Consider the following 10,070-nt stretch of genomic DNA (forward strand, 5'->3'; position numbering starts at 1 on the left):
CACACACACACACACACACACACACACACACACACACACACACACACCACTGTATAAAGTATAATGTGAGATATGCAAGTTAATATTGTGATTGGCAGCAGTGATACCATCAAGAGAAACGGAGATTACTTGGTAAAGTAAACTCAACAAAACTGACATAGTTTGTGATCTGATTGCTAATTAACAAACTCTGACATTATGGAAAGACATATGTGTCCATCTGTGCTTCTGACATAGCACACTCTTAACGCTCATGACTAGATTTTTTTCCTCTACAGTTCTAAAGTTGAACTCAGCTCCAAGGTAGCATCTCATTACAGCATATTCTTAAACATAAATGGCTATTCATTCTCACAATTTCTTGGCTAAGTCCGGTTAGATTACTCATTTAGGACTGAGTTCCTTAAACCACGTTGTACCCACGTTGTCCTGCAGGGTTTGTGAATTTTCAGATTCTGATTCCAAAATCATGGCACGGAATCTATCTGCAATTACAGTTTCTAGGTGACAATTATACTTCCAGACTCTCTGTGGACCACTATCTGTGAGAGTTAAGGGTAGGAATATTAGAGACAGCCAGTTTTGCTGCCAATCCACAATACTTTAAACCTAGTCCTAGTGTGTCACCGTATTCAGCTTAAGAAATATGTTTATATAATATTTCCTTATGAGCATTCATGATGAAGGAAAGAAAATTAATTTACTAGACAAAATATATTTATGGCTATGAAAACTACTTTAAAAGAAGGGATGTTTAATTTATAGCAAAAATATTCTAAATGATATAAAAATTACAAGTTATGATTGTTGTTCTACTCTGAATGTATTTTATAATAGTCTTTACATTTCTGAACAAGTTTTGTACTTGGTACTGTCTTACTTTAACTTTCATTTGCAGGTCGGCGAGTCCACATTCACATGATAGTCACATGTTCACCACATGCACCTTAACTCAGAGTTGTGCATTCTCATCCTTACTGTAACACCACAGGGACTCATTTCTCTATGTTTTTGAAACACTTCCTATGGAAACATGAAAGTACTTAATAGGGGTTTTTCCTAGATTGATTTCATTGACTTCTTATTTAGAATTCAACTTATTTTCATTTCTTTTTTTTTAATTTTATTTAATCTTTTTTACACTCCAGACTTTATCCACTCCTGGTCCACCCTCTGACTGGTCCACATCCTATACCTTATGCCCACATGCCTTTATTCACAAGGTTGTCCTCACCTCCACTCCCCAAGCCCCACTCCACCAGACCTGTAAACTCCCTGGGGCCCCCCATTCTCTCGAGGGTTAGCTGTATCTTACCTGACTGAACCCAGACCTGGCAGTCCTCTGCTGTATATGTGTTGGGGACTTTGTATCAGCTGGTGTATGCTGCCTGATTGGTGGTCCAGTGTCTGAGAGATCTCAGAGATCCAGGTTAATTGAGATTGCTGGTCCTCCTACAGGGTCACCTTCCTTCTCAGCTTCTTCCAGCTTTTCCCTGATTAAACCACAGGAGTCACCAGCTTCTGTCCATTGGTTGGGTGTAAATATCTGCATCTGACTGTTTCAGCTGCTTGTTGGGCCTTTCGGGGGGCAGTCATGATAGGCCCCTTTTTGTGATCACTCCTTAGCCTCAGTAATAGTGTCAGGCCTTGGTGCCTCCCCTTGAGCTGGATCTCAATTTGGGCTTCTCGCTGGACCTCCTTTCCCGCAGTTCTTTCAGACAGGAACAATTATGGGTCTGAGTTTGTGACTGTGGGATGGCAACCCCCTCCCTTACTTGAAACCAATTGGTCTACAATACACAGGACTGTTTCAATGTAATACTTCATTATTCTCAAGAACTAATGGCTGCCTGTTCAAAAATAAATCATGTTAATGAACTAAATTTGCATGCTGTTTATAGACACTGAAATATACCTTATTCTTAAATTTTTACATATTTATTTATTTATTTCATTTTTAAATACATATTTAGTTGAAATAGAATTTCACCTTTTTCCCTTCTCCCATTTGTCCCTCCTCGGGAATGGAGGTGTGCACTACTATACATATGTGGAAGTCAGCTTTATGGCAAGCATCTATACATGCTATGCTGTCTATTGGCCCTAGAGATGCACCTGTTTTTAATGAATATTTTGGTTAGTTTTGACAGATGTATAAAAATGCTTCTAAAGTTCACCACAAAAATGCAAAATATTTCCAAACCCCAAAGGCTTTCTTGTACTCCATTCTTGTTGGTCTTTTCCACTTTCAGGTACAACTAATCTGTTCTCTGTTTCTATATCCTAGACCTGTCTTTTCTCAAATATTGCAAAAGTAGAATCGTAAAGTGGTCTTTTGTATCTAGCCTCTTTCACTCATGTGTTTTAGATTTTGTCATCTTATGGATTTAATTGTCCATTTATTGACTATTGGTCTATAAGAAGACATTTTTAGGAGGGTGTGTATGGGGCTGGGAAGCTACACAATGTGGGGAGCTAGTCCCATGCAAAAGTGAGGTCGAGACATGTCCAAACTCAGAAAAATCTCATCTTGAGTCAGGCAGAAGAAGTAGAACACACATGGTATGCACTCACTGATAAGTGAATATTGGCCCAAAAACTCACAATATCCAAGATGAAACTCACAGACCACATGAAACTCATGAAGAAGGAAGACCAAAGTGTGGGTGCTTCGGTCCTTCTTAGAAGGAGTAACAAAATACTCATTGGAGCAAATATGGAGACAAAGTGTGGAGCAGATACTGAAGGAGGGGTCGTCTGGAGACTGTTCTACCTGGGTATCCATCCCATGTTCAGCCACCAAAGGTAGATGCTGAAGTGCATGTTGACAGAAGCCTGATATAGCTGTCTCCTTAGAGGTCTGCCAGAGCCTGACATATACAGAGCCGGATGCTCACAGCTAACCATTGAACTGATCATAGGGTTCCCAATGGAGGAGTTAGAGAGAAGACTGAAGGAGCTGAAAAAGTTTGCGAGAGCAACAATACCAACCAACCAGAGTTCCCAGAGTCTAAACCACCAGCCTGGGAGCACATAGGGAGGGACCCATGGCTCCAGCTGTATATGCAGGGGAGGGTGGCCTTTTTGGGCATAGGTGGGAGAGGAGATCCTTGCTCCTATGCAGGCTGGACACCTAGTGTGGGGGAATTTGTGGGTGGGGAGGTGGAAGTGAGCAGGTGGGTAGGGGCACATCCCCATAGAAGCAAGAGGAAGGGGAGGATAGGGGGTTCCTGGGTGGGGGGTAGAATTGGGAAAGGGAATCACATCTGAAATGTAAATAAAATATCCAATAAAAAATAAATAAAAGGCATGATGTCAGAACATATGTATTAGGAAGAAATTAAGTGAGAAAAAAAAGAACATTTCCAAAAAGCACCTAGAATTCCTTTTGTTGCAAATGACGCATTCCCACCACAATGACACCAGCCAATAATACATGCTCACCCAAAACATCCCTACCAACAAAGTTTCTCTAGCCTTTGTTACACCTAATAAAAGAGAGCTGTTTCATCTTGGAGACAGCTGTTTCTTGACTGTCCTGTTAAACTTCATTCTTTCAAATCTTGGTGCCCAACACTGCCTGGACAGCTCAAAAGCAGAAGCAGATCTGGCAGCAGGAGTGAACTCTGTTAGCTTGGTGTCTTACTGTTCCGTTGTTGACAAGAGATGCAACGACCAAGGCAACTTATAGAAGAAAGCATTTAATTGGGAGGCTTGCTTACAATGTTAGAGGGTTAATCCATTATCATCATGGTGGGAAATAGACAGGCATGGTGCTGGAGCAATAGCTGAGAGCTTTGCTGTATAAGAAACAAGCAGAGAAAGAGACTGGACCAGGTGTGGGCTTTTGAAACCACAAAACTCACTCTCAGTGACATACAACCTCCAACAAGGCCACTCCTACTCCAACAAAGTCATTCCACCTAATTGTTCCAAACAGTTCATCATTTGGGGAGTAAGTTTGCAAACATATGAGCTTATGGGAAGCCATTCTCCTTCAAACCAGTTCACTTGGTTTTATTAAAAATTGTAAATATGGGATCTCCATGGAGGGATGGCTCAGTGGTCAAAAACACTGATTGCTCTTTCAGAGGACTGGGTTCAATTCTAAGCACCCACATGGCAGCTCATACCTGTTCAGTTCCAGAGGATCTAGCACCGTCTCACAGACATACATGCAGGCAAAATATCAATGCATATAAAAATAAATCTTTAAAAAATAATAAATACAGAAAATGAGATACTGCTTATAATGTTCTTTAACTCAGCAGCTACCTTCTATCATGTATTTTCTCTTTTGACCTCTGGACTCTTTAGAATAGTATTAGTACTGATTTTATTGTACAATACTAAACAACATTAGATATGCACATTTTCCACTGGCAGGAATAAAGGCTTTATCATAAGTCTTTGGATTAAATCATCCCATGGTAGCAGACAGAGAGCAGGCTATATTAATCTCCCTCAACTAGAAGGAAAACTTCTGGAAGTGCACTGATAGTTTTGACTGTGAGATGTGAGATTTAGATGTGGTTTGGAAGTGAGGTGAGATTTCAGTGTGAGAGTTTCGGCCTGTGAGATGGCTCAGAATGAGAACGTGTTTGTCTCCAAGCCTGTCAACCCTAGCATCCACAAGGTTCAAAAAGAAACCAAATCTCCAAACAGGCACACACACACACACACACACACACACACACACACAAACACATGCAAATACTTTTAAAATACTTTTTAAACTACAATTTCTGTAATATAATAATACTTCTATCTACAAGACACTTTCTACTTCTTTGATTAGCCTTCATTGAGATTTCATTTAGCCAGAACAAAGCTGATCAATAAAGGTAATTAATTAACACTATGAATTCATGATTGTCTTAAGTCCCATTAACATTTAATTATCTTTGTTAATGGGAAATGGACGTAGTTTGTGTGTAAAATTTACATAGAATCTCAAAACTTAATTAGAGTAAATAGTTTTCTAACTTATCTTTCATTAAACTTTGGCTGAAGGTCTGGTCCTAGAGAGTTTCCAATAGTGATTAAATTATTTTAATGTCTACATATGCAGGTTCCAGTTCCTGTCTATTGGAAGAGAGTGGTAGAAGAGTGATGAGCATAAAATGTTGAGACAAGGAGATGTTAAACTCTTAAAACTAAGTTTCTAAAAATGGTTGCCAAAATTTGATAGGGTGGCAGCATATGCTTTTTAAAGATGACTTAAGACTCTTCCATAGGGAGGGACCCATGGCTCCAGCTGTACGTGTAGGAGATGATGGCCTTGTTGGGCATAAGTGGGAGAGGAGATCCTTGGTCCCATGAAGACTGGACACAAAGTATGGGGGAATTTGTGGGTGGGGAGGTGGGAGTAGGCGGGTGGGTAGGGGCACATCTTCATCGAAGTAATAGGAGGGGGAATGGGATAGGGGGTTCCTGAGTTGGGGGGGGGATTGGGGAAGGGATCACATCTGAAATGTAAATAAAATATGCAATAAAAGTCAATAAAAAGCATGATGTCACAGCATATGTATTAGGAAGAAATTAAGAGGAGAGGCAAACACAGTTCTAAATGGAGAGCCAATAGGTAGCCTGGTGGCTACAATTAACTTTTGTCCTGTATAATTGCTAATAGCGTCATTTCACTATACAGTGTATCCTTATTTGGATGATCAAGCATATAGTTATTCTAGCTGTAAGGCAACAGTACTAATGCACAAAACCCAACACTTCCCTCAGTCTTCCCTCTACTACGATTCTTCTTTCCCAGAGGTTGGAGATCTGTTCAACATGACATCTTGCATGTTTTAAATTAGAGATTTCAATTTCAATGAGGCTTGTTTTCTATTTATTTCTACCTGTGATATAATTGTGAGTGTTCATTGCAATCACTGAGAAGCTTATAAATACCCAATGCCCAAAGAACATCTTGGAACAATTAAATCAACATCTCTGGGTATGACAGCTAGTAATTGATGCAGTTTAGAAGCTTCTCAGAAAATTCTAATGTGCAAGCAGGGTTAAGAACTATTGATTGTGATGGCCGTTAAAACAACTATTTCTATTCCGAGGTATCTGATATTGTGAGTGATGTGTACAACTTAGAATCAATCTCCTGGTAGAAGAAGAGTGCCCTCACTACCCTTAACCAAGAACCACGACAAACTCTTCTTTGCTTCATCCTCTGCATGGCCAAGGTTTCTGTTCATTCACGTTACCTTTGGATCACACAAGGAGAAACAGTAACTTCATTGCCTCTAATGCTAATATAACCAAACCTGAGCCCCGATTTTCCAAATGAAAGGGATCCTTTACTCTGTGGTGAAAACAACTGATCAGGGAATGTGACAGCACCTCCATCTTGACTACTCATTATCTGACATTCTGAATGCCTAGACAACTGAAGCTAGGTGGCAGTCCTGCTTAGCAATTAAAAGAAACACTACAAAGACAACTCCAAAGAAAAGCCACGCAAAAGGAAACCAAAATGAACTTACCACTACTTTAATAAAAGCATGAGTACAATAAAGCAAAATGAACATGCCAACACTATGACTTTAACTATGCCCTCCCTCGTCAATATTGGTGAGGTTCCCTAAGACTATACTTACTGATTTTTTTTTTTTAGCTACTTTTCAACAGGATCCGAAAACCTCTCTATGCTGTGTTCTTGAGGATGATCACTCCAGGTGAGTATCTACACCTAGACAGTAGCTAATTTCTTGTAATCTATAAAATGTGAGCAAGTGGAAAAATATTGTGAATACTGAAAAGTATTTGATATATAAAGTGTATAGTATACTCAAAACCATGATAAAGTGGGATTTTTTTAAAAGTGTCTGACTAGGACTGGAGAAGTAGTTCAGCAATCAAGAGGACTTGTTCTTGCAGAGGATGCAGGTTCAATTCTGAACACCCACATGGTGGATCACAACTGTCTGTAACTACAGTTTCAGGGAATTTGATACCCTCTTCTGACCTCTGCAGGTACTGGGCATGTATATGGCACATATAAATGCAGGCTAAACCCATACACATAAAACCATACAGAAGCACATGACAATTTTTCTAGAAAAATATTTAACAAAATATTAGTAGTGTGTCTGTGTAGGTCAGGGTATTTGCTGAGATGATTTTATTCTGTTTATACGTATTTATCTTTTTAGATTTCTATTATAATAAGCATGTGGTATTTTCCTTTTAAATTTCATTGTTTTTATGGAAGTCATAATGCCCTTCAACTTCCAAATGTCCATTAATGATTAGGTAATTAGTAGATCCTAACTGCTTTCTGTCATGTCTATTGTCAGCCCAAGGCCTGCTTTGCATTCATTGATGCCTCCCCTAATTAGACCTGTTAATGGGTGATGCTAGTGTGTGCTCATCCCAGACAATCAATACTTTCTACATGTGCTTACTCTTATTTGGCAGGCTAACCAGAAGTTGACGTTTTTGTTTATTTGCTATTGTTTTAGGGGATACTCAAGATGAGAATAGGGTATATTGAGCTCTCTACTCAGCATACATTGCAAAATGTTTATGAAACTTTATTAGATGCAATTGTAGAAGATATAAAGTAAAGTTCAATTTTTTTAATTTTTTCTCTTATTGAAATTAGAGGTTTTTTCCAAATAATTTATCATGATTATGGTGTCTGCTCTCTTTATTCCTCCCAGGTTTATCTACCTCCACACCCCCCCATCTGATCCACTTCTGTTTCTCATTAGAAAACAATCAGGCTTCTAAGGGATAATGATAAAAAATAATAATAAGATAAAACAGAAACTAACACATCAGAATTGGACAAAACAAACAAGCACGGAAACAAGCCCAAGAGAAGGCACAAAAGTCAGGGACCTATTAGTACACACACTCAGGAGTCCCATAAAAACACTGAACTAGAAGCACTAAGGTATACAGAAAAGACCTGGTGCAAACAGTGAAGGCTCTGCACATACTGCCTCTGTCTCTGTGAGTTCATATGAGCTTTGATCATGTTGACTTAGATGATCTTGTTTACATGGTTTCCTCCATCCCCTGTGGCTCCTATACTCTCTAAGCTTCCTCTTCTGTTGGCTTCTCAAACCCTGAGATGAAAGATTTGATGAAGATATCCCATTTAGGACTGAGTATTCCAGGGTTTTTCCCTCTCTGTGCAAATGTCTGGCTGTGGGTCTTTCCGTATTTGTTCTCATCTGTTAAAGGAGGAAGCTTCACTGATGATGGCTGAGCAAGGCAAGAATCTACGAGTATGAGGATGTCATCATGGATCATCATTGCTAAGATAGTTTAGAGCAATATTATGTTTTACTCTAGCTCCCTGTGCTATCTAGTTTCAGGTTCCTGGTCACCCAAGCAGTGTCCAGATGGGTTGCAACTCCAGTAGTGGACCTTAAGCTAAATCAGATATTGGTTGGTTACTCCCACAAGCTTTTTACCGCCATTGCACAGCATATCTGAAGGTAAGACACCAGTATTTATAGAAGGATTTGTGGCTATGTTTACATTTCTCTTGGTAGTAGGCAGAGTATCTTCCTGTACCAAAGATGCTAGAAAGTAGGGGTTAAGGCTCTATATAGGCACCAGCTTGACTTCTCCATAGGCCTTGCTGTCAGTGTGTAGAGAACAACCTATAGTCCCAACAATAGCCTGGGTTATTTGGTGATTTCCATGGCAACCCTTTGGTCAACAACTCAATTAGATGTAACTCATCTCTGGTACTGTTACCAAACTTCATTTAATAACAGTAGGTGGCCAGCTAAGGCTTTGCCCTGCCCCATTGTTTTGGCAATTTCATTTAGACCACCCTCATATGTGTATGTATTTTGGAAGCTTCTGCTATCTTTCCCATATTCATTACCTTGTCCCTCTGTTTTCCTACTTGTTCCTCCCATTCCAGCCCTCCTATTTACCCATCCATAACTATCTATCCTTCTATTCTATTTCCATCTCCTAATAGAATCTATCTGTCTCCTCTAGTCTCTTCCTCAATATTTAACCTCTCTGATTCTACATATTGTAGCTTGATTGTCATTGACTTGATAGTTAACATTTACATATAAGTGAATATATTATACAATTCTCCTTATGGGTCTAGGAACTTCACTCAGGATGATTTTTTTTCTAGTTCTATCCATTTACCTGTTAATTTCATGATTCCATTTTTTTAAAGAGCTGAATAGTTACTCCATTGTGTAAGTTACCACATTTTCTTTATCTATTCTTCTTTTGAGGAACATGCAGGTTCTTTTGAATTTCTGGCTCTTATGAAGAGAACAGCAATGAACATGGCTGAGCAAGTGTTTCTGTGGTGGGATGAAGAGGTCTTTGAGAATATGCCCAAGAGTAGAATAGTTGGATCATGAGGTCGATCAATTTCCACTTTCTTCAGGAATTTCCACACTGGTTTCCACAGGGACTGTACAATTGTGCACTCCTACCAAAGATGAGTAAGTGTTCTGCTTACTGCTTATTCTTGTCAGAATGAGATGCCACTTGTTTTATTATCTTAGTCATTCTGAAGGGTATAAGATGAAATCACAAGGTAATTTTAGTTTGTATTTCCCTGATAACTGGAGATGTTGAGCATATCGTTACGTGTTTCTCTGTCATTTGCGTTTCCTCTACTGGGAGTTCTCTATTTAGCTCAGTGCCTCCATTTCTTAATTGGCTTATTTGTTTTTACTACTTAGTATTTTGAGTTCTTGATATATTTTGGATATTGTCCCTTTATCAGACATGGAGTTGGTAAAATCTTTTCCCATCCTGTAGGCTGTCACTTTGAATTACAGTGTTCTTTGCCTTGTAGAAGCTTTTCAGTTCCATCAGGTTCCATTTAGTAATTGTTGATCTTAGTACTTACTCTCGTAGTGATATCTTCAAGAAGTCTTCTCCTGTCTCAGTGTATTCAAGGCTACTCCCTATGGCAGAAATGTCCTTGCCCAATCTATTTGCAGCGGGAGGCCTATGATTAGACAGGAAAAAGGAAGGTGGAGCTAAGGGTGGCAGAAAAACAGAGAGACAGAGGGGGGAGGGAGAGGGAGGGAGAGGGAGAGGGAGAGGGAGAGAGAGAG

This window comes from Grammomys surdaster, unplaced genomic scaffold (genome assembly GCF_004785775.1).
Source record: "Grammomys surdaster isolate TR1022 unplaced genomic scaffold, NIH_TR_1.0 182, whole genome shotgun sequence".
Classification (NCBI taxonomy): Eukaryota; Metazoa; Chordata; class Mammalia; order Rodentia; family Muridae; genus Grammomys; species Grammomys surdaster.